This window comes from Pelodiscus sinensis, chromosome 1 (assembly GCF_052426305.1).
Source record: "Pelodiscus sinensis isolate ZL-2025 chromosome 1, ASM5242630v1, whole genome shotgun sequence".
Taxonomy (NCBI): Eukaryota; Metazoa; Chordata; order Testudines; family Trionychidae; genus Pelodiscus; species Pelodiscus sinensis.
In genome coordinates, this window is record NC_143052.1 from 338,727,943 (window position 1) to 338,752,250 (window position 24,308).

Below are 24,308 nucleotides of genomic sequence, written 5' to 3' on the forward strand. Positions count from 1 at the left end.
ACCTATTATGTATAAATATGGATCTACATTTTTACATAATGTACCTGTTTGTCTTGCAGCTAATTGTAGTATGTGGGGAGGATGGTGTAAATACCCCTTGGAACGTGTGGGGCAGGAAGGAAACAATGCTCTGAAGGGCAACAACTGTGATGCAATACCTGCTGAGCAGAAGCATGTTACCACAGCTGGTACCTCTTTGGGACGGAGCAGAATTCTCTGCTTCTGGTTTCCAGAAGTTCAGTTTTTCATATAAGGTTATTCTGTGGTGAGAAAAATGACTTAATTCTTAATGGTTCCCACTTATATTCATATAAGCAGGCGTTTTCCCCCAACCTGCTCTGCAAACACACTATTTAAAGTTCAAACTCAATCCCTCCCCGTCTCATGTTATAAAAACAAACCAAGGATACAACTAAGATGAGATACCAAAAATACAAGTTCTCCAGGGTTGACTGCTTCTTGGGTTCCTCCCTAAGGACTGCTCAGCTTGCTGACTAGATCTTCTCTCTTTCATGACCAGCCGTCATCTCCCTTCTCTCCAGCTGGAACACAGATTTCTCAGGTCAGGGAGCAAATCCACAAAGCCCCACTTTACACAACCCCTTTCCCAGTGCAATCAGCATCTAACAGGTGATGGGTTTTTTTAGGCAATCCCTGTTAGCCTGTTACAGCTGGGTGGTAAAAGACCTCTTGTCAGTTATCAAAGTGCTATCCTATCCTCTCTAGCTATTACAAGAAGCATTGATTGCACAGATGATAATAATGATAATTATAACAAGTGTGTTTTGCTGATGGCCGAGCAAGTGTCTGTTTGTGGCAGAAAAAGGTTCGCTTAAAGCCAGTAAGTATTTCTCTATCTACAGTGTGGATTTAAAAGTCAGAATGTGTGTAGCTGAAGTGTGCTGTGACTGAGCAGACCCCATTCATTGCAAAGGAATATGCTGACTTAAGGAAAGAGATTCTATGACTTTACTGTACCTTGAGAGAATCTTATTTGCTCCTTCTTGGAGCATAACTGGGATCTCTGAATTTATCAGCCATGTCTTTCCCTTTCTCCATGGGGTATAATATAATGAGTGTTTTACTGGGACAAACTCTACATCTGGGCAATACTTTAGAGCAAGGGTTAAGAATCTTAGGCCCGGGGACCAGATGTGGCCCCTGGCTTGCCTAGAACTGGCCCCCAAGGTTCAGGACTCACCACCCCTTCAGAATTGAGGTGCCTGCACTGGTGCTCCAGCTCCCTCACTGCCCCACCACAGGGCTGGAGCACACAAAATCTGCTTGGCTCTGGTGTGCAAGAGGAATGTAGGGAGTGTCTTTCTCCTTCTCAGTTGGGGGCTGGGTCAGTGAGGGTTTGTTTGGTTTGTTTTGCTTCTCCATGGCATGCAGCCCCCAACTGATTTTTCTGTGGGTCAGTGGCCTTTGACCCGAAAAAGGTTCCCCACCCCTGCTTCACAGCCTGGCTCTTTACATGTTGTCACTACTCCCTGTAGTGCTAAGTTGAGCGACCACATTACACAGCTAATCTGTGAGAATCATGTGCAGCAGAAGGTGCTAATAAAAAGTGAGAGAAAAGTGAACCACAGAAATTATGTAAAATGACAGCAATCATTTATAATTATAAAAAAAATGCAGTTATGTGAATGACTCCCCTCTCCCTCAATTTATCACTCCATATCAGTTCAGTAAAGCACTTTAAATATATATTGACCTAGAAGATTTCCCTGGTGTTGCTCGGGCCCCTAACTCAAAGAATATTTGTTTTTCTTCATTTAAATCATTGTTCTGGGGTGGGGTCGGGGATGAGGGGTTGAGGAAGCAGGCTGCCCTCAGGCGAGACAACAATCTCAACCCCTTCCCACTGCAGCAGTTTCGGGCCAGGTGATAGGAGCTTATCCATGGCTGCTACAGCTGCAGTGGGCACAGTCAAGGGAGAGGTTCATGTCCCCCAGTTGAGGGACAAACAGACACATTCTCTGAAATATATAGTAGATAGATATCTCTTTCTCCACCCCTGCCCCCCGGGCCCATCTCTTACTTCTTGCTGCCCCCTGTGGTCATTGTGCAATGTAACTATCCCTCCTGCCAGACTCTTCCCTTTCAATTTATGAGAAACAATCGAATTCCAGGCACATTGTCCTGGCCCAACCAAACCCTAACTTGCATACCAAATTTGGTGGTCCTAGCTCTTTCCATTTAGAGGAGCTCTTGAACAAATCGACAGACAGAAGCACATTTCTAAAATCTAGTAGCGGGAGAAATAGAAGAAGATGTAAGGCATATGCTTTTGTGTCATTGACTTCAATAGGACTTTAGCACATGCTTAAAGGTAAATAGTTTCCCAATGATTTTTCTGGGGAGAGATGGAGTAAAGCATGTGCTGAAATCCTTTGCTGAACAGAAGAAATCATGGTGCTGGCTCAATGGTCCTAAGAATTGAGGACCAAATATTCATTCTTGGCGGCCTAAAGCGACTCTTTTAAATCCACATTTAGTCCCTGTGTAAAAGTGGCCTGATTCTCAGATGTGATGAGGACCAGAAGCTGTTAATAAAGCCAGGAGTTTGGTTGGGTGTGCAGTACATTTGAAAACTAGGTCTCTTAAGTTCTACTCTAGGTTCCTGTATCTGAAATGTTTGACCTGAAACCCTCTGGTTATGCACAAGACACATGTGGTGCAGGCAGCAGCAGTTGGAGTGTAGCCCCCTCACTCCCCCCCCCCAAACAGTGTGTTTCTGCCTTTGCTTGTGGAGACCAGAGGTGCAGGAACAATTTTTCTAATGGTGATGCTGAGTGTCAGTGAATCAAACTTTAAACCTTGTATATACAGGCAGTCCCCGGGTTACGTACAAGATAGGGACTGTAGGTTTGTTCTTAAGTTGAATCTGTATGTAAGTCGGAACTGGAGTCCAGATTCAGCCGCTGCTGAAACTGACCGCCAGTTCTGACTTACATACAGATTCAACTTAAGAACCCCAAGCTTCCCCAAGTCAGCTGCTGCTGAAACTGATCAGCGCTGATTCCAGGAAGCCTGGGGCAGAGCAACTCTGCCTCGGGCTTCCTGTAGTCAGCGCTGGTCAGTTTCAGCAGCGGCTGACTTGGGGACGCCTGGGGCAGAGCAGCTGGGGTGCTGCTGGGTTGCTCCAGTAGCACCGCTCCTCGGCGCTACTGGACCAACCCAGCAGCACCCCAGCTGCTCTGCCCCAGGCGTACTGATTCAGCCACTGCTGAAACTGACCAGCAGCGGCTGAATCAGGACGCCTGGGGCAGAGCAGCTGGGGTGCTGCAGGGTTGGTCCAGTAGCGCCGAGGAGTGGGTGCTGCAGGACCAATCCGCAGCGCCCCAGCTGCTCTGCTCCAGGGTCCAAAACAAAAGCCTGGTCTGATGGGGGGGGGCACACTATCCGCGCCCCCCCCCCAGCAGACCAGGGACACGGGGAGCAGAGCAGCAGCGGCAGCGGGGTGCCGCGCCTCTGAGGCTTTGCTCTGGCAAAGTCTCAGAGGCACGGGACCCCCCCCCCCCGCGGCTGCGGCTTCAGTCCCGGTGCCTGTGGTCTGCTGGGGATGGTCCCCAGCAGACCACAGGCACCTGGTCTCAAGCGGCAGCAGCGGCGGTTCCCGCGCTCCTGAGGCTTTGCTCTGGCAAAGCCTCAGAAGCGCGGGAACCCGCCCGGTGCCCCTGGTCTGCTGGAGACGGTCTCCAGCAGACCAGGGGCACCGGAGCAGCTTATGAACGGGGCTTTCTCACCCTGGAGCTCGCAGGTAGCAATCCGCTACCTCGACCTCCGGGGCGAAAGCCCCGTTCGTAAGTGCGGATCCGACATAAGTCAGATCCGCGTAAGTCGGGGACTGCCTGTAATACAAATCACTTCATGCCAGAGGGCTGCAGTACCCCCTGCACACCTAGTTTCAGCACTTATGGTGGAGACATCTTGAAGACACGTGAGATGCTTTGTTTGCCATACCTGTGAAGATGTAGGTAATCACAGCTCCTATTGACTGCAGATCACCATTCCTGGCCAATGGAAGCTGCAGGAATTTCTTGCAGTGGCTGCGATCATCCATACCTGCAGATGTACAGGTAAACAAAGAGTGTTACAGCCAGCTACTGGCTTTCTCTGACAAGCCACAACCCAAAGTTTGAAAACCCCAGCTCTGGAGGGTACAGTGCAGTAAGTCAAAATAAAGCATGGCGTAATACATCTGTTATAAATGAAAGCCAGTGCACCAAATGTCAAGGGTGTTTGTTTTGATTAATCAATGACAATTATCAGCCTTGGTAAGAATATGTGTGAACAAATGGCAATGATTAGTGAAAATGGGGATTGCTTGATTTTTAGTCCTTTCACACGGCCTTTCAGAGACTGGGACATGGGGGTTATGCCTAGTAGTTGGAGCAAGCATCAGTTGCCAGAGTCAAGAATTAGAACCACACTACCTGGGTGAGGCAAGGCTGGGGCCAAGCAGGAGCCCTCTCAGCCATGGTTAACTGCTGTGAGAAACTGCCAAAGAGCTGCAGTTCTTGGTCTTAAGAGCCAGTCTCTGCTGATCAGCGAGGTAGCCTGCTATAGGCTCAGACTACATCTACACTACAAGTTTTTGCGACAAAAAATATGCTAATGAGGGACTCATTAGCATAAGTCATGATTTCATTTGCATATTTTCTGCTGATCCATTTTTTTTGCTAGGGGTTTTTGCGCAAAAACAAGCAGTGTGGACGTTTACTTTTTGCACAAAAAAACCTTTTTGCACAAGATCCTTATGCCTCAAAAATATGCAAATAGGATCGCGACTTATGCTAATGAGTCCCACATTAGCATATTTTCTGCTGCAAAAACCCGTAGTGTAGACATAGCCCCAGTCTGCTGCTGAGGTGGTTCAGAGATTGGTTCTTCTGCTAGCCCTGATCCCTGACACAACCAGTGTATATGTGCAATGCATTCGGTGTTTTGTAGTAGAGGAACAGCAAGGACTATTTAGGGCTACCTCATCCTCATTCAGTAAGGTACAGGCTGAACCTCTCTAGCCCGGCACTCTCTGGTCTGGCAGCATCTGTGGTCTGGCAATATCCGAGGTCTGGCATGATTTTAGTTAGCTGGATGTCCACTTAGCATGGGTGTGGCCAAGTTTTGCACGATTCTGTCAAGTTGGTGTTTATAGCCACCAGTCCTGGCTCTGGGTTCTGTGGTGTTATTTAGCTCTAATTTACCCCTAAATGTCTTCTAAGTGCCCAGTAAGCAGTGGAAGTGTCGGTTATGCTGCTAGACAAAATTGACCACCCATGGTACGGCAAATTTTCTGGTTCGGCACCAGTCAGGTCCCAAGGTTGCCAGGCTAGAGAGGATCAACCTGTACTACTCTGTGTCCATGTAAAGGTGGTAGGGCCTGTCCCTTTAGTGGAGAAACATTAAAATCAAGTCTCCCCATCTTTTTTAAATTTCCAATTAATTTGGTACTGTTTGTAGATTGCAAATATGGCAACAGAACAGCTAGAGCATTTAAGACTCCATAGGGCAGATGTTCACTCTTCAAATACCCTTTTGCAGTGAACTTCACTACTGCCCTGATGGAAACCACCTTTGTGATGAAAGGCCACAGAGATGCTAAGTGACTTACCCAGAGTCATGGAGTCATGATAATGACAGAGCATTGAATTGCAACCAGATTGCCTGAGTCCCTATGTACATCGTTAACCACAGACTATTCTTCCTGATCTACAATAGGACATAACTGGATGCCTGTTGGAAAATAAGTCTTGAGTGCAGGATCACTCTATTATATTCATCCATCCTTATAAAAGCTTTCTTCACTGCATAGAATGTGTTAATCAGGTTAAAAGTATTATTACTGTCTTGTCAACAGACACTAGTTAGAAAGCCTCATGAAGATGAGGTAAAAATTCATAGGGGAGCAACTTCAAAAGTCATGCAAAATTAGTTTTCGATAAGGTTTTGGGGAGCTTATCATGTGCTACATAATGATTTATGGCAATTTGAATCTCACTGTTTCTGTAATTAATATTTCTGGATGCTTCCTATTCAGAGGGAAGTTAATCATAATAATGCAAATGGAAGTATTATTGCAGCTCTGCATCAGTCTTCATATTTCAAATTGAACCAAAGGTTCAATATTCAGCAGCCTTCTCTATGGAGCATTCACATTGTATGGGTAGATGAATGTGCACCAAAGGTAAAATAACTGAATTAATATGAGCCAGAAGAATGTGTCTGGCTCATAGCTTCCCATTTTCCCATTTTGCTGTAAGGTCCTGATTGTTCAGCCTTTTTAAACCCCAAATAAATTATTGCAATACATTTGCTAATTATGCTCTACCAAAGTTCTGTGTAGTATTAAATTGCAGCAGTGATGGATTTAGATGAAGTTTCTTATGCTGATTTTTAGTGATTCAAAGAGAGTTCAGCTCTAGCTAGGCCTCATTTGCAAAGCTAGAGGAAAAAGATATGCATAATCATTTCCCCAATTGGGTGGTGATATTGTTCGTAAACGTATCTTTCCTTGCTTAGTGTTATTGAAGAGGGCAGAAGCCACAATTCAGATTAATTGTGGTGTGTGTTTAAAAAATGCATTTGTGAAATTGGATTCTGCAAATACCCTCTAATAGTATTCAGGCCCTGTTCTCTCTTTTTAATTCTCTCCATGCTCTGTTATTCTCTTTCTTAACCCATGATTTCTTTTTCTGTCATAGTTGATGTTTCTTGAAATGGCTGGTTCTTTTTTTGGCTTGAATGTTTTTTTTTCCCCTGCTGGTTTTTATTAAGCAGCATGTGATCGCAGAGTTTCCAAGAATATTTCAGAGCTGATTAAGAAGCTTCAGTTAACATTTCTACAAAAAAACAACCCAAACATAAAAAGATTGCTCTAGAAATTCAATTCTCAGCCCTTTGCCCTTTACCTGACAGAACCTTTTCTGTAGTAACTATTAAGGTCTGTCCCTGCCCCATGAGTTCTAGGATTATCCTGCATATGGACAGGGTGAGCCCTACTTTTGGGGGCTCTCATATGCTTCTTCTGTTGTAGCATCAGCACAGGATGCAATTGCCATGGGAACTTCATATTGTGGTGATTTACCAGTAAGCGTTTCTGATTTGTGTAAGTATTATCTGTTACATGCTGCTGGAGAGAGGCTGAATGGCCCAGTTGTTAGGCCACTAAATCTTAGCATTTGTGAGACCTAGGTTCAAGTATATGCACTGTCACAGGTGTACTGTGTAATGCTGGGTGAGTCCCTTCAGGCTAAATTCACCATTTATTCAAATACACCAGACAGCTCTCACTTAATGCTGTATGCACCTACATCCCCATAGGTGCTGGCTTGCTTGGGATTTGGGAGACCCAAATCTGAATCCCCATTGAGCCTGATTTGGAATTGGGTTTGGGAACCGGGCTGTCTCATGTGAGTGCCCAAACCACGAGGCTGAAGATTCAGTCTTCCACTTTTTTCTTTGCAGCCCAGTGAATATTTATTTATATGAAGTGGAACAGCTCCATCAGGACAGGCTGTCAGAGACCCACTCCAAAATAACCAATAACCTGTAGTTGTAAGTGTACCCTTATAAAATGACAGTTTAGGGTTCAAATCCCTGCTCCACGAGGCAGACAGGCACAAACATACAAAGCTCAGGGAGCCTGGGTGCATATCTGAAACTCAGTATTTCACTGTGCAGCAAGATGCCTAGGAATTGGGCATGGAAGCACCTTGCTTCTATATCTGTACAATGGGCTCTCCAGTGCTAGTGCAGCTCACAGAAATACATCAGATTACTCTCCTTCTGACAGAGAAGAGAGCTCAATTTATTCTCAGTTATTCTTACGTTCAAGATAGCCCAGTGGGGCATTCTAGGGACTAATAGCCTCTTCCACTTTTGTTTGTGCTCCTTCTGAAATGAGCACAACAGATGGAGGAGATCTCAAGATTAACTCAGTTTATCTTGGATGATGTCGATCACAAACCATCTGAATAGTCATAAACAAAGGATAATACATGAACGTGCATTGGACTGTGTGAGAATGCTAAATGCACCCAAACTAATGAAATGGAGGGATAAACTGGAAAGGAGAAATGGTGAAAGAGAACATAAGAACAGCCTGCTGGGCCAGACCAAAGGTCCATCTAGCCTAGTATCTTGTCTTCCGACAATGGCCAATGCCAGGTGCCCCAGAGGGAATGAACAGAACAGGTAATCATCAAGTGATCCCTCCGCTATCAATCATTCCCAGCTTCTGACAAACAGAGTCTATGGGTACCATTCCTACCCATCCTGGCTAGTACGTATTGATGGACCTAGCCTCCATGAATGTATCTAGGTCTTTTTGGAACCCCATTAAAGTCCTGGCCTTCATAACATCCTCTGGCAAGGAGCTCCACAGATTGACTGTGCATTGTGTGAAGAAATACTTCCTTTTGAATGTTCTAAATCTGCTACATATTAATTTCATTTGTTAACCCCCTAGTTCTTGTGTTATGGGAACAAATAAATAACTTTCCCTTATTTACTTTTTCCTCACCGGTCATAAGTTTATAGACCTCTATCATATCCCCTCTTGGTCTCCTCTCTTCTGAAATGAAAATTCCCAGTTTTATTAATCTCTTATCATATGGCAGCCATTCCAAACCCCTAATCATTTTTTTGCCCTTTTTCCAATGCCAAGGCATCTTTTTTGAGATGAGGCGACCACATCTGTACACAGTACTCAAGGTGCAGGCGTACCATGGTTTTATAGAAAAGCAATAAGATATTCTCTGTCTTATTCTCTATCCCTTTTTTAATTACTCCTACATTCTGCTTGCTTGCTTGTTTTGACTGCTGCTGCACATTGAGTGGATGTTTTCAGAGAACTATCTACAGTGACTGCAAAATCTTTCTCTAAAGTAGTAACAGATAATTTAGTCCCCATCATTTTATATGTAGTTGGGATTATGTTTTCTGATACAGATTGCTTTCAATTTATCACCGTTAAAATTTATCTGCCATTGTGTTGCCCAAACACCTAGGCTATGTCTACACTCGCAGCTTCTTGTTCAAGTAATATGCAAATGAGGCTAAGCGTGGAATATCGCCGAGCCTCATTTGCATACCTAATGAGCCACCATTTTTTTCAGAAGAGGCTCTTGCACAAGAAGGAGCGTCTACACTGCCCCTTCTTGCACAAGAAAAACCCTCTTGAGCAACGCCGTTACACCTATTACTTTTCAGGAGGGTTTTTCTTGTGCAAGAAGGGGCAGTGTAGACGCTCCTTCTTGCACAAGAGCCTCTTCTGCAAAAATGGTGGCTCATTAGGTATGCAAATGAGGCTCGGCGATATTCCACACTTAGCCTCATTTGCATATTACTTGTGCAAGAAGCCGCGAGTGTAGACATAACCCTAGTTTCATGAGATCCTTTTGAAACTCTTCACAGTATGCTTTGGATTAAACTATCTTGAGCAGCTGAGTATCATCTGCAAATTTTGCCACCTCACTGCAAGCTGTAAACTGGAGGAGAGCACTGGAGGGAGTAGAGGAACCATTCTGGTATGCCCTCTCCAGTCCAATTATCATGGACTCTAGGTCACTGGCATGATATAGCAATGTAAAGCCGGTGCAATTTTGGTCTGTAGATTCAGGGCACCTTGTCACAGGGAAAGGATGGGAATGCTTGTCTATATACTGATCTAGTGCCACCATACTTGAAATATTACGCTTGGTTTAGGGCACCTTCATCCCAGCGAAAAACAGCTCTAGAGGAGTCAAAATTTACAAGCATCAAATGAGAGTAGCCAGTAAAGAGGTACTAGAATTACCTTAGTGAGTAAATAAGGATCTAACTCAGTGAATGGAATTGGATTAAAAAGGCTTCATTAGGCTGAATATAAGAGAAAATCATCTTCCAAAGAGTGAGAACTATTATATTGCCAGGCAAGAGAAGGAATGGTTACCACAATGCCTAGGATACAGACTAGAGTGAAAACTTGGTACTTGCAAGAAATGTCCTCCATTGGCCATGGAATGGGATGAACCGGATGGTTCCCATCCTTTTCGGGCACGCAGACCCATTTTCAAGCTATTAATATTTTACAGAACGCCCACCCCAAACAATATAGCTCTTTTCAAACAACATAGTGTCCCTGCCTTTCGCCATTCTGGGTCAGGGGGAGCGGTGGGAAGCAGCAGCCAGCGTGTCCCTTGCTTTGCACTGCTTCCTCAGCTCCCGCCTCTTCTGCCCCTTCCAATTCACGGAGAATACTGCAAGGGGGCTCTCATGGCCAAAGGCAGCTCCTGCCCCAAACCTCGGCCCTGGGCCAGGCATGGAGCCCTGGGGGAGGAAAAAAAAGAAAAGGAAAAGAAAAGGATTGGGCAGAACTGGAAGGGGGAGAAGGCTGGAGTGTAAACAGTAGCACAGTTGGTGTCAGGAGGATGGATGGTCGCGAATGGCGAGCCCTGGGAGAGATTGCCTGGTGGAAAGTCTCAGTCCTGCAGTGAGCCTGATCCTTGCTTTTAAATTTTTTGCGGGCTTCCTACAGTACCATCGCAGACCACCAGGAGTATGAAGACCATAGGGTGGGAACTAGAGTTGCCAGGTGTCCGATACTGACCCAGACAGTCCTGTATTTTCGCCTCATGTCCAGTAAAAAATGTCAGAAAATACCGGATGCCTAAAATGTCCAGTATTTTCTGGGGGGGGGGGTTTCCCTGCCAGGAAGCAAAAATACCACACTGCCCGGGTCAATATCGGACACCTGGCAACCCTACGACACAATCAGCAACTGAGCCCAGCCCCAACTCCCCCATGCACCCCCGCCCCCGGACCTCCTGCTTACCTGGAAGCTCCCTTCTGGCTCAACAAAGAAAACAAGATGGCTGCTGGCAAAAAGCCTAAAGACCTGAGCAAGGGGAAGCAAAGCCTTCTCTAGGTCTTAGTGCTCAACCTTTCCTCTTCCTATCCCTAATCTGACTCTGCACGCACTTAAAGGGACCATGCTGTTTTAATGCTGATTTATTTTAGTTAGTTAGTTAGTTAGTTTGCTTAATAACTCTTGGGGTCCTTTTTTTGTTCAACAACTTTGGTTCCTCCCCCCCTTTTTTCCCCCTCAACAGAATTTTTTCCCCACTTGTTGTTTGTTTGTTTGTTTGTTTTGCAGCGGGAGGGAGAGGGGGTTCCGTATTTTTGGTTAAACCATCTGCAACTCTAGTGGGAACCACTGGGCTACTTGGTCTTTTCCTTTTTTACTATGTGCTCTTAACCATAGTTGCCACTGAGGTGCAGCCTATGTGGCTGCACACACAAAAATTCTTCTCCTGCCCACCTCCTCTGGAGAGCCACACAGCAGCACTCAGGCGGCTGCTCCACTGGGTAGGGCTGGCTGAGATGGCATGGTGAGGGAGCCACTGGGGCAGGGGGCTGGGACCTGCGACAGCCATGTACTGGGAGGAAGGCCTGCTTTGGTGGCCAGGGCTGCCACATGGCAAGGAGAACTGGGGCCTGTTCTGGCAGGTAGGGCTGGGAATGGGACCTGCCACATGGTGTGTGGGGGGGGGGTGTCTGCTCTGGCAGCCAGGAACCAGATAGGATGCATGGGGTGGGGTCTGCTCTGGCACCTGGGATATGCTATACAGCGGGGGGGCAGGACCTTCTCCGGCGGCTAGGAACGGGACATGCTGCGTGGCAGAAGTTCTGCTTCAGTGGCTGGGAATCAGTGTGTGTTAATAAATTAGGTGCCACACTGGCACATATCCAAACCAGCACACATGACTTCAATATTGGTGCACCAGCCAAAACTCACTCCTCTCATAGTTGGTAAATCTTAGAGGGAACACTGCTCTTAACCTTGACACGTAACATATTAACTGCTGGGGAACAATGGGCTTTAGGTTCTGTGCCTGACGATTGCATTATTTACTAACAAATTTAACCTGGTGTAATCCCAGCAGCAACATTCATACCAAACAGTTGTGATAGCAAAGGAGACTGGTGTTATGGCCCAGCTGGCTCACAAATAGCTATTTCTAATTCCTAGTTTGTACAGACTTAAGATCAGTTTTAAAAACTTGACCATTTTTTTTTCTGTTTGTTTTTCAACAGGTAGACTGAGATTGACACATGTCCAGGTTAAAATACTTCAAGGAGTATTTCATGGATTATTCCTAGATACTTCAGGAAGGTGAATTAAAAAGTGAGTGGTGATGCCTTCATTTTTGTTGGAGGGGTGTGTGTTCCCTTACAGAGTGTTACTGTTTAAACTCAAATAATGCCATTTATCTATGCGTGCGTCTACACAGCACCCTAACTCGAAATAAGATACGCATTTTGTTGTACTCAAGTTGTGTATCTTATTTTGAATCTATTTCGAAATAGCTTATTTTGAAATTTAGCGTGTCTTCACAGCACCAAATTTCAAAATAACATGCTATTTCAAGACATCCCTTAACCCTCATGGAACAAGGGTTACCGGAATTCCGAAATAGTGCACCCATTATTTCAAAAAATATTTTGAATTAACGGGTGGCTTGTATAAAGGCGGGGTAGCTATTTTCAGGATACCTCCAGTATCCCAAAATAGCCGTGTAGTGTAGACGTACCCTAGAATGTTTCTCATTCTCTGGTGATAGGGTTATGTCATGTGCTTGTCATATAAATGCCTCTTATGAGAAAAGAGAAAACATGGACAGTTTTGCTACTTTGTCTTATATCTGTCTATAAACGGAGGAAAATAGGAACAATATTTTTAAAGCTCTGTAGTGAAATGAACAACTCCAGAAGCCTTTCTTGAGTGTAGTCCTTACTCAGGCAAAAATGCCATAGATTTGAATGGAATTTTGGTTGAGTAAATAAGAAGTAAAAATTAAATACATTCTTTAGGATTTGGTCTAATCCTATGGTTAAGTTCTACCAGTTCCTCCTGATCTCCTGGTGTTCAGTATCTCACGGGAAATGCTCGGTACGTTGCAGAACTGGGACGTTAGGTCGTCTTGTTCCTCCTCATGCTCTATTAGTGTGACTACAGCTGTACAAATGGAGTATTTCACTCTCCATATCTCTCCAGTTCTTGGAGCCTTTGGAAGAAATCCAGGCCCATTGACTCAGGCAGAAGACCAGTTGACTTCCATGGGGTCAGGCACATATGCTCTCTCTTCCTGCTTTTACATTTTGGAAACACTTTGAATTCCTATTTTAGGAGGAGGGGCCTATTGTGCTAGGCACCGTACACAGGCATAATGCAAAAACAGTCCCTAAAAACAGTCCCTAAAATCTAAAAGCTTCAGCAGGGTAGCCAAGTTAGTCTGTAACAGGAAAACCTTAAAAAAACAACAAATAATCTGATGGCACTTTAAAGATTAACAAAACATGTAAATGGTATCATGAGCTTTGGGGGGAAACAGCCCTCTTCTTCAGATGACCAGTCATCTGAAGAAGTGGGTTGTACCCACAAAAGCTCATAATATCATCTATATGTTTTGTTAGTCTTTGAAGTGCCACTAGACTGTTATTTTTTTAAATCTAAGTCATCAGGAAAGGCCTTTCCCCTGAGACTGTCAGCAAAGATGCTAGTTCTGGTTGTTGTGTATTGAATTCCTGTCAGAATTATGCTGAAGACACCAACTCATTTATCCAAAAATGGTGACAATTTGATGGTAGTGTTGGCCTTATCCAGATATAACTCCTAACCCCATAACTGAGAGGTATAAGGCTTTGTACCCCTTTAATCCATTGCACCATTCAGTCTCCCAGACAACCAGTAAACTCAGATTTGTCAGTGCTAGCTAAACAGAAGTGGATGAGATGGCCACAATACAGTGTTTCATATCTTGCTTCCTTTAGAAACCACACTCTTCAGGTGTAGTAGTTTCTTTGACCACCACAGTGTGCCAGCCCATATTGTGGAGGAGGAGTTCCGAAGTACCTAGCATACTTTTTGGGAGTCCATCCGCTGGGAGAAAGAGTCTTGAGAAGAAAGGCCTCAGAGCTGAGGCCCTAAAGTGACTCAGGAAAGCTGGGTTCAGTTTGAAAACCTGCTACAAAGTTCTTACATGGGCAAGTCCCTTAATGTCTGTGTGCCTCAGTCCCCTGTCTGTCAAGCGGGGATCATAATCAGACCCATTGACCGGGTGGGGGACAAAGGAGACAGTTGCTCCAGGGCCCAGCGATTCAAAGGGACCTGTGGCTGCCGGTCGCCGCCATTGTTACTGCAGCAGTAGTGGCAGCCAGAGCCCTGGGACATTTAAATTGCTGCCAGATTGCTGTGACATGTGTCCCGCCAGCTCTGACGGCTGCAGGGGTGCACTGTGGACCAGGCGGCACTGAGGCCTGGTTGCCCCTGTCCTACCTCTTCCGCTGAGGCCCCCACCTCTGCTGCCCTCTCCTCTGATCAGAATATTTCTTTCACTGTTCCTCAGTTTTATCTGTTTAAGTGGTAAGACCTCTGTGATGTGTATTTGTAGCATCTAGCACAATGAGATTCTGCTCTTGGTTGAGGCATCTAGGATGCTTCTATACTACAGATGACAAATACATAACCACCTCGCCCTAACATTTATCTCTGTTGGACCGATAAATGGGAAGACCAGAATGCCTATAAATAGAAAAAATACAAGTATAGGGTGCAGGTGGCAGTAGTAAAAATTGTCATGCTGAATATAAAGTGACGTTCAAATGTAACTGATGCAGTTACATTGGATTAAAAGATAATGGGAACAATGAGTGAACACCAATGTTTTAATCAGCCGCGCAGAACAGCTTTTGAGCATAAATAACAGGCAGCTGTCTCACAGAATGGATCACTTACACTGGCAGATTACAGCCAGGATTGTTCATTATTTATGAGTTCTTTTGGGGAGGCACCACTTTCTAGTATAAGGAATTCATTTGTTTCCTTCTGCAATAACACTGATCGCAATGAATTAATTGGACACTCGGAGGCTGTGTCATATATATATATATATGACACAGCCTCCGAGTGTCCAATTAATTCATTGCGATCAGTGTTATTACAGAAGGAAATATATATATTTGCATGTCTATGCCATGAAATGAATTATAAAACATGACAGATCATAGATTACTGGGAAGCCATCGGCTAGGAAGAGTTGAAGCTAGGTATTTCCAGCCTCCTCGAAGTACAGTTAGGTTCTAGAGAGCATGTCCCTGAAGGATCTAAAAGGAAAGAAAAAAATTATGAGAAAAACAAGTGTTGTTTGTATCCATGATGCATAAAATGTAACAGCTGAACCAGGGAGCAGATTGAATTGGGTGGGTGGGTGAATCTATAAAAAACATGCAAACTTAAGGTAACGTTTCCTGAACTCTTTTAGGCAGGGATCATGGTGTTAGCTGTGTTTACAAGCTCTTTGTAAATGCAGGGTGCTTTCACAGAGAGGATCTCTACTGCTAACAAATTCTTATCTTTAAATATTAACTCAATGTTCCTAGCAGAACAGAGAGAGGGATGCTAGTTGCCCACCCAATGTATCTATTGAGATATTTACTGACCCCATGAATACTGGTAGCCAGTCTGTTCAGTAACAAACAGTAAAATACTTCCTAGTAAGCTTTTCCAGGGGGTAGGCCCTAATTTTGCATGAGCTGAGGTTAGTGAAAAAACTACTGGCTTCAGTGGATGCAGGATTGGGTCCCTCAAGCTGTGCTCGTCTCTGTACAGAGGTTGCGTCCCTGCACACGCGCCTCCTTGTGGCCAGATGTGGTATAGCTGCTGTCTCTCCCTATTGTGCCTCCTTGCCAGTCTTGCTCCATTGCTATCCTGGGGTGTGTCTAGACTACCGTCTTTTAGCAAATATAATCTGTGGGTTATATTCGTTTTTACAAACCCCGCACTTCCCTGCGGGTATATTCAGGTGCGGGGTATATTTGGGTGCGGGATATATTCACTAAAATACAGTACAGAGTTTTGTCGACAAAAGTGGACTTTTGTCAACAAAACTATATCTGTGCCTACATACCGCCGAGTTCTGTTGACAGTAAGTCGACAGAATGAAGAAGTTTTGTCGACAGCAGTAAACCTCATTCTATGAGGAATAACACCTTTTTTCGATAGAGTTCTGTCGAAAAAAGTCGCTATTGCATCCACACTGTACTTTTTCAAAAGAGAGAGTCTAGACTCTCTGTCGAAAAAGCGGCTTGCTTTGTCGAAGGAACTGGCTTTAGTCTAGATGCTCTTTTCTGACAGAGGCTTTGTTGTGACAGTATCGGTTGACAAAGCCTCTGTCGAAAAAAGTCTGTAGTCTAGATGTACCCTGGTCTCTCTTCCTGGAGCATGGCCCTCTGGCAAGGTCCCACTGTAGCCCATCCTTTCCAGAGCAACAGAGTTCAACCTAGCTAAAGTCCAGTGATCTCACGGTAGGTCTCATATCATTCTCTCAGGTCCAGGGTCTTTATCCCCTTCCTTCAAGGGGCTTCATTCCCACCTTCCTTGTGGTCCCATTGGAGAAGCGGAGCTCACCATCTGCTCTGGATTCCAGCCCAGGGATCCTATTTCTGGGGTCCAAGGTCGACTCCCTCCAATGCTTTGCTGCCTGCCTGGACTGCTGCTTATCTCTTTTGTCCCCCAGAGAGAGACTGTAGACTTTGTCTCTGTAGCCCCGTCTTTTCTCAACTTCTTGACTTTATGTTAACCAGCCTACTCCTTCCCTGCGGGGCCAAATGATCTTTTAAGATTGGCCCTCCCTAAAGAATAGCCAGACAGTAGAACTAGCCTCACTGACCCACCTCACATGAGCCCTGGGACACCTGTAGGGGGTACACATCCCACCGCACCCAGTACATACATTCATGAGTAGCAGACACACTGTGGGGATCCACTGGAGAAACTAGATGGCTCTCTGAAGCCTCCCACAAAAGAAACTGCAGACATCTTCCACACTGAGTCCTACTGGGGATCAGTGTTCCTTGTAAGCTATGTGCTTGGGCAGTCGCTCAGGGGAAATACAAATGGCAACCAGATGAATAACAGAGCACTCCTGGCTAGGTTTGTGTTTCTCCTTGTGGTGCACATGTAGCATATGGTGCACGGGGGTGCTGCATGGGGACCGTGGTGACCAAATGGCCACTTGTGCTGCTTGCTCCCCCACGGCGGCCCGCCTGAACGGTGCAGAAGTCAGCCAAGCGCCAAGGTGGGAGGCGAAGAACGTGACGCAGCCAACAGCACAGCCCAGAGGGAACAGCCAGGGAGGCAACAGCGGTGCCCAGAGGGAGCAGCCAGCATTTCAGGCAACAGCGCCACCCCAGAGGGAACAGCCAGCATTTTGGCATTACAGACTCTCAGACACTGGGCTACTATATATATGACTAGCCAATTAGCCCGTCATAAGACGGGATTTTCAGGTCTCTCCTCCACATCAGTCTTCTCTCCTGAGCCTCCGATCTCCCCCCCCTCCCCTTCCGCCTCCGCCTCCACCTCCGCCTCCTGCCTCTCTCTCTGTGTCTCTCTTTCTCTTCTGCCTCTCACTCAGGGGATCGCGGAACCCAAATGGCCGTTTGGGCTATGCATTCCCCATGCTGCATGGGAGGTGCGGAGCCCAAATGGTTGCTTGCACCACGTGCTCCCACGAGGCGGCCCGGCTGAGCAGCGCAGAAGTCAGCCGAGCACCACGGTGGGAGGCAAAGGGGGGCGGGGCGGTGACGTTCACGGCCATGGGGCGGAGCCTGGAGCTGCTGTCATGCTGCATGTCACCGCCCCGCCCCCCTTCGCCAACCACCGTGGCACTCAGCTGACTTCTGTGCTCCCCATGTTCCCAGAGGGAACAGCCAGCATTTCAGGCAACAGCGCCGCCCAGAGGGAACAGCCAGCATTTTGGCGTTACAGACTCTCAGACACTGGACTACTATATATATGATGCCTCTTTCGTTAAGGTTCCAAAATAGGCATTTAGCTGCTTATCTGTAGACACTTAAGTTTGCAAGTGTTGGCCATTGCGCTTAGCCTTTCCATACAAACTTTGGAATGGATTTCCTTCTCAAGTAATATTTTACTGTTATTGCAAGCAGCCAGTATTTATTCTGTTCATAGTTAGCTGTTTTAAGAAAATTTTGTTTCCATCTGGTAGCAATTAGATTTTTCTTTTGTTCTGTGGTACTGGTAAGTAAGTGCTTTTAGGTTTGTTCACCATTGGTTGGGTAAAAGAAATTAGAAACTGCTACTGGCCATCTAGTAATTTTTTTTACATCTTATCACTTTTGTTTCCCCAACTTTCCACACCACACATCACCTGCTTCCCACCTTTGTTTGCCTCATTCACTTGTTAGATCTTGTCTTTTTATATTGTAAAGTCTGTGCATGTTTGTACAGCCACTAGCACATTAGAGTCCTCCTGATACCTTTCAGCAATATATATATACCTATATATAAACACCACCACTAATAATAATAGAAAACTGCATTCTCTTCCCAGACACCTTGCTTTGATCCAACATTTAAAAAGATATGTGTAAAAATATTCTGTTTATTAAAATCGGTTTGTCAGCCAGTGTTAGTTAAGCATTAATTAATGGCGCTTTTTTCTGTCAAGTTTTAGGCTGTCATTCTCCACAATGTCTCCTGTTTTACTCATGATATTTAGAGGAGAATGAAATAAGCCTTTCTCCTTGACTACTTAAGTCTCTCTCTCTCTCTCTCTCTCTCTCTCTCTCTTTTTCTTTTACTGTCAAGTAGATCAGTCTCCATATTCCTTTCCTTTCCCATAGAAAAAATTGACACAATGATGGGAATGATGTAGCTGATCATTTGATAAAACAGTATAAAAAACAGACAAAAAAAATCTATTTGAATGTTGTCGGTCAATCACTTCCTTGCTGTTCAGATTTCTAAGTGAATTTCAGTGCTGGACACCTCCAATTTTGTTTTTCTTTTACCGCTTTGTGGCAAACTTCTATCATAAGTTTTCATCTTTTCTGTTATGGCAGAGAGAGGATGTGATTTCACACCCTACAAAGAACTGACATAACAGTGAAGCTGGAGTCGACATACCTTAAGCTGAGTTTGGCACCATCTTCACAGTGGGAGGTCAATAGGAGAAATGCTCCTGTTGACTTCTCTTACTCCTTGCAACAGCAAGGAGTACCAGCACTAATGGGTGTCCTCAGTGTTTGATTTAGCGGGTCTTTACTAGACCGGCTAAATCGAATCCCGGAAGATTGATCGCCAGAGTGTGGATCCTCTGAAAAGTGAAGAGGTGGCCTTACAGTGTAGGTTATAGACTTTCTGAATTTAACTATCTGAATTTAACATTACTATTAATAAATGCACAGGCAATATCCAAGTAGAACCTTCACTTGACAGTAACATTTAGCCTGCCTCCCATTAGGCTTAGTAATGCACTGAACTTCCATATCACTTTCCCTCTGAGGATGTGAGACTGTTGGTCATGAGTTAAACCCCACAAATACCCTGGTGAAATAGGGAAACATTACTAGGCCAATTGTACAAATGGTGATACTGCAGCACTGGTGCCCAATGTCACATGTGAAGCCTGTAACACACCTGATAATATAACTCAGTTTTCCATACTCCCATCTTTTGCTTTAGCCAAACCAGTCTTTACTGGTAGGCTGTACCTTTAAGAGACCTGATTGTGGCCCCACTAGAAAGTGAAGCTGGCAGATCCAACGGCATTGTAGTGATGGCTAGTCATGACCAGATACCATGGTGATGAGCACACTGTAAATATTTGGAGAGATGGCTATTGTATCCCTTCCCCATTCCCTTTTTTGCTCTCGTACTGTGTAGCTGTTTTCCACACGATGCCCATGTGTAAGTCTGATTAGCATTGTAGCATTCTCACAGGGCAGAGTCAAGTCTGAGTTCCACTGTAACACAGCCAAGGATAATGTGTGTTCATATTCCCAGATGCAGACTGAGAACCAGTAGTTCTTTCTCGCTCACTACCTCTGATTGACTCATGTATCCCATGGTGCCTTGTGCCACTCCCAAAGGGTCTCTGCAAGTCCTGGCTTGTAATAGGCTGTCTTGGAATGGATCGCTGACTACATTATGGGGCTCAGTGGGAATTCCGTGTATGAATCTTCGGAAGATTTTCATCCCTTTTTTGCTTTTACCGGTTTGTGTCAAGGCAAATTCATCCTGATCTTGATGGAGCATTTCAAATGCTGTATCCGTCACAGGCTAGGCTTGATTCAATTTTTAGCTCTAATTAGATATAGACTGGTGCGGTGGGAGGAAATATGCTTTGGGGCAGGTAAGCAACAGTGACCAATGAGGACCTAAAATGTTTCAAGTATGAAGGAGATCGGGCTTTTTGAGTTTAATATGAATGTTAGTTTTTAATGTGTTTGTGAGTGTTCCAGATGAAGATGTTGGAGATGTGTTCTTTCCATGTGTTTTCTTACTGATGTTACAGAGCTTGTCCTTACTCAATATCATATGGTAAAATAGTTGGAAATGCAACTTTGCAAGGCTATATCAGGGGATAATAGAGACGTTCATCTTAAATGTAGAGGATCAGTATTCAACATTCATGAAGGTAAAAGCTGTAGGATCTCTCACTGCTTAGTTTAGGATAGGCCTTCTTGGCACAGTCTAACAAAGCACTTAAGCACATGTTTAAATTTAAGCTTCTGATTATTTAATTGGGACTACTCAGATAGCTAAAGTTAAGTATATGATTAAATGAGACCACAGTCTACCATGCTGATCAGTACTGTCTCATTATTTCTTTGTAGTCTCCCATCTCTTTGACTGCTTTCATTGATTGCATCTTGTCCTGTACTTAGATTGTGACCTTTTAGGGTAAGGGACTGTTTGTTCTTTGTACAATATGGTCCTGATCCATGAAAGTGATTCCTAGGTTGTACGACAATACAAATAATTAATACAACAAATGATAATTATTTAAAAAGCATTGCTAGGTTGGAACCAGCAAGGATAGCTAAGGTCAATTGCGTATTGAGGGCAACAGAACTACTCAACTGCTTACATTCTTTCCTGGGTTGGGGACGAGAGGGATGTTATATTTAGTGGCTAACAGATGTAGTGAACTTTCTACTGGGGAATAACGCCACTGAACATAGTGTAATTACTTTAATTTAAAACTAGTGTCAAAGAAGAACCAGATCCACTTTTTGCCCAGTTGATGGGAAGAACAATCTGATTCAGCTACAGAAAGAATCATCCTGAACTCAAATTCAGACTTTTCTTTTCTTTAAAAAAAAAGTTGGATAAGTTTAAAGAAATTAATAATAACTGTATACCTCAGCACATCCTAGTTCCAGGTAGACCCCAAAGAGCCAAGGAACATGACATGAAGGGAACCTAACTAGAAGCAGGAAATGCTAGACAACATGGTGAGATCTGCAACTATTTTTCTTCAGATTCGTAATGCTTGATAAGTACTGATGTGAACTGAAGTGAGGTTTGCCCACCACTATGAAATTAGAATAATTAGTTTTCCAGAAGAATCACTGGCAATGCATTGAGAGAGACAGACAGAAAATGCATGCACACATATAAAGAGGACTACTATTTCCATTGGCAGAACTTACATTCTTTTGGAATAAGTCTAGATTTTTACTTCTTCATTTGCAGTGGTCCTCCCGTGCAAGATGAAAATGTAATAAGTCTTTGGTATGCCAGTTTTTGAATCTCTAGCAAGAAAGTCACCACAGTCTCATTGCTCCAGTGAATGGTGAAGCTAGCCTTTTTGGAGACTTTTCTACTTGCGGGAAAGTTTGTTTTCCTTTCAGTTGCACTAAGGATAGGAGATTGCTGGCAGTCATGGAATTAGCTTTATAATCAGAGGTGGTAAATTCTGCAAAATGGTTGGAATGTGCAGTGATTAGGCACAGACCTGGGTTTGGGTAATGCAGGCTTGCAATTCTCCCAAGAGGAGTTCCAAGAATAAGGAAGAAAAAGTTGTTTAAAAAGGTAACCGTGTAACTGCTTAAAATCCTATTGGTTACACATGTTGGGGGCTCTGGGGTGTATATATTAGCTTTATACTGCAGAGCCTGCAGAGAAACCATTCCCCCAGGAGCAGGTCTAGCAGGGAATGTCAGCCCTGCTTCCGAGGTGCAGTCTCTATAGTATAAGCGCTGGCCCTGCTCCCAGGGACCTGGCTTTGCTGCGGGCTCCGCAGAGCCCACACTGAAGCCAGCTTCTAAGGAGCCAGTGTGTAACCATAATGGACACTGATAAGCTGATGGAGTGGATTCACCTCATTGGCTTTCTGGGTACAGGCAGTCCACGAGTTACGCGGATCTGACTTACGTCGGATCCGCAGTTACGAACGGGCCTTTTCTCACCACGGAGGACGGGAGCAGCAGGACGCCCAGATGCGCTGCGGTCCCACCGCCCGCGTCCTCCAGGGTGAGAAAAGCTGCTCTGCGTCTCCCTGGTCTCCCCCCAGCAGACCAGGGAGACGGGGAGCAAAGCCGTGGAGCACGCGGGCAGCGGGACAGCTCAGACACACCGCGGCTGTCCCGTGGCTGGCGTCCTCCGATGCTTTGCTCCCCGTCTCCCTGGTCTGCTGGGGGGAGCCCCACCCAGCAGACCAGGGAGACGCGGAGCAAAGCCGCGGAGCACGCGGGCAGCGGGACAGCCGTGGCGCATCTGGGCTGTCCCGCTGCCCGCGTCCTCCGCGGCTTTGCTCCGCATCTTCCTGGTCTGCTGAAGGGAGCCCCCCCTCCAGCAGACCAGGGAGATGGGGAGCAAAGCCGCGAGGATGCGGGCAGGACCGCGGAGCGTCTCGGCGGTCCTGCCACCAGCGTCTCCCTGGTCTGCTGGGAGGTGGCGCAGCTAGTTCACCCTCCCCCCCAGCAGACCAGGCTTTTCTCGCCGACAATGCCAGGGGTAGAGCAGCTGGGGCGCTGCCGGGTTGGTCCCACAACGCCGCTCCTCGGTGCTACTGGACCAACCCAGCAGCACCCCAGCTGCTCTGCCCCAGGCGTCCCCAAGTCAGCCGCTGCTGAAAGTGACCACTTACATACAAATTCAGACTTACATACAAATTCAACTTAAGAACAAACCTACAGTCCCTATCTTGTACGTAACCCGGGGACTGCCTGTATACAGATGAGGTGTGCTTGTTCTTAGAGCATAGTGACTGTAGTTATCCATAGGGATGGGGCTACAATGAGGAGAAAGACTCTTAGCACCTTCTTATATACTAGGTCATGGAGTTAGTCTGAGACTGTCCATAAACATTTGAAAATAAAATATCAACACTTATTTTAAACTTTTTTACTTTTATTTTTAATCTTTTAACAACTTGACATTTACCAGTGTCAAAGGCATGTAGCAACTAAAGGAAATCGTCAACAAATGCCCGTTCCAACATTTTGCAGAGTGTATGGTCAGAAAGGACCATGAGATCCTCCAGCCTGGGCTTCTGTTTGTCTACCAAAGTCTGTCTTCCTGTGGGTTTCAGCATTGCAATGAGAAATGAGAAATCTGCTCATTTTTTCCTGGTTACTTGGCAAGCAGCTCTTGTATTTTTAACCTGTTGGCAAACACGATAACTGTATACAGATGAAATTGTATGTTTTCACATTTTAAATACATTTGAATAATTTCCACACTACTCCGCCCTGTTTGAACCTCCTCTATTAACCAATTTTCTGGTGTGTCATCACATTTAACCCACAGTCGGGAGCTCACAGCATTTGTGAATAAACCAGTCGGTGGGGGTGGGGGTGGGAGTGGGTGTGTTTTCCCCATTGACAATTATCCTGCTTATTTCCGTCATCACACAGGGGCTTTTATTGTTCCAGTAGCAGCCAGCATCTGTGATAGATTCCAGCTGGCAACTGTAGAAATGACAGTCTCTGTTCCTCTCATTCAGTGTGACCCACTGTTGTGGTGTGGCAGCAGCAGAGATTAACTGAGCAACAGTATCCTTGTTAAACCCCCAACAGTAACTTTTTTCAGTTACGGGAGCCAGCTTTCCAGATGGAGGTGGTGGAAACAAGAGGGAATCTGGCATGCTGACGAGCAAAGAGCATCTTAGAATCAGTCCAGTGGCTGTTACCCATCTTGAGTTAGGGACGGATTGCATTAATAAGGCTCATGCAATAAGTATAGAATTGTGTACCGTTAAGTATTTTAGCATTCAGAATGACTGTTCAGGGCTACAGATGTTGCACCTTCAATCTTGCAGTCTGGTGGATGTGTTGGGTTTTTCTTTACTAAAATACATCCCAGTTGTGCCCATAAGGCATGGGGGTGAAGCAATGGGATATCCCAAGAACAGAAGAAAAGTTTGTTTTCTCCTCCATTTTTCAGTGCCTGCAATAAATTACCTCCTGGTAGAAGACAATAGAGGATTTGCTTTGTGATTACTGGCCTT

The 24,308-nt window shown here is 45.2% G+C and overlaps 1 protein-coding gene across 6 annotated transcripts in view; it reads left to right on the plus strand.

The window, feature by feature from the left end:
* The window catches only part of TENM4 (teneurin transmembrane protein 4), an 870,263-nt gene that overhangs the window by 266,544 nt on the left and 579,411 nt on the right, over positions 1-24,308 (plus strand). For all 6 annotated transcript variants that reach the window (XM_075919469.2, XM_075919465.2, XM_075919468.2 and 3 more), the window contains one exon: positions 12,082-12,172. The gene's annotated coding sequence lies outside the window, so the exon portion shown is untranslated. The remainder of the gene's footprint in view (positions 1-12,081; positions 12,173-24,308) is intronic.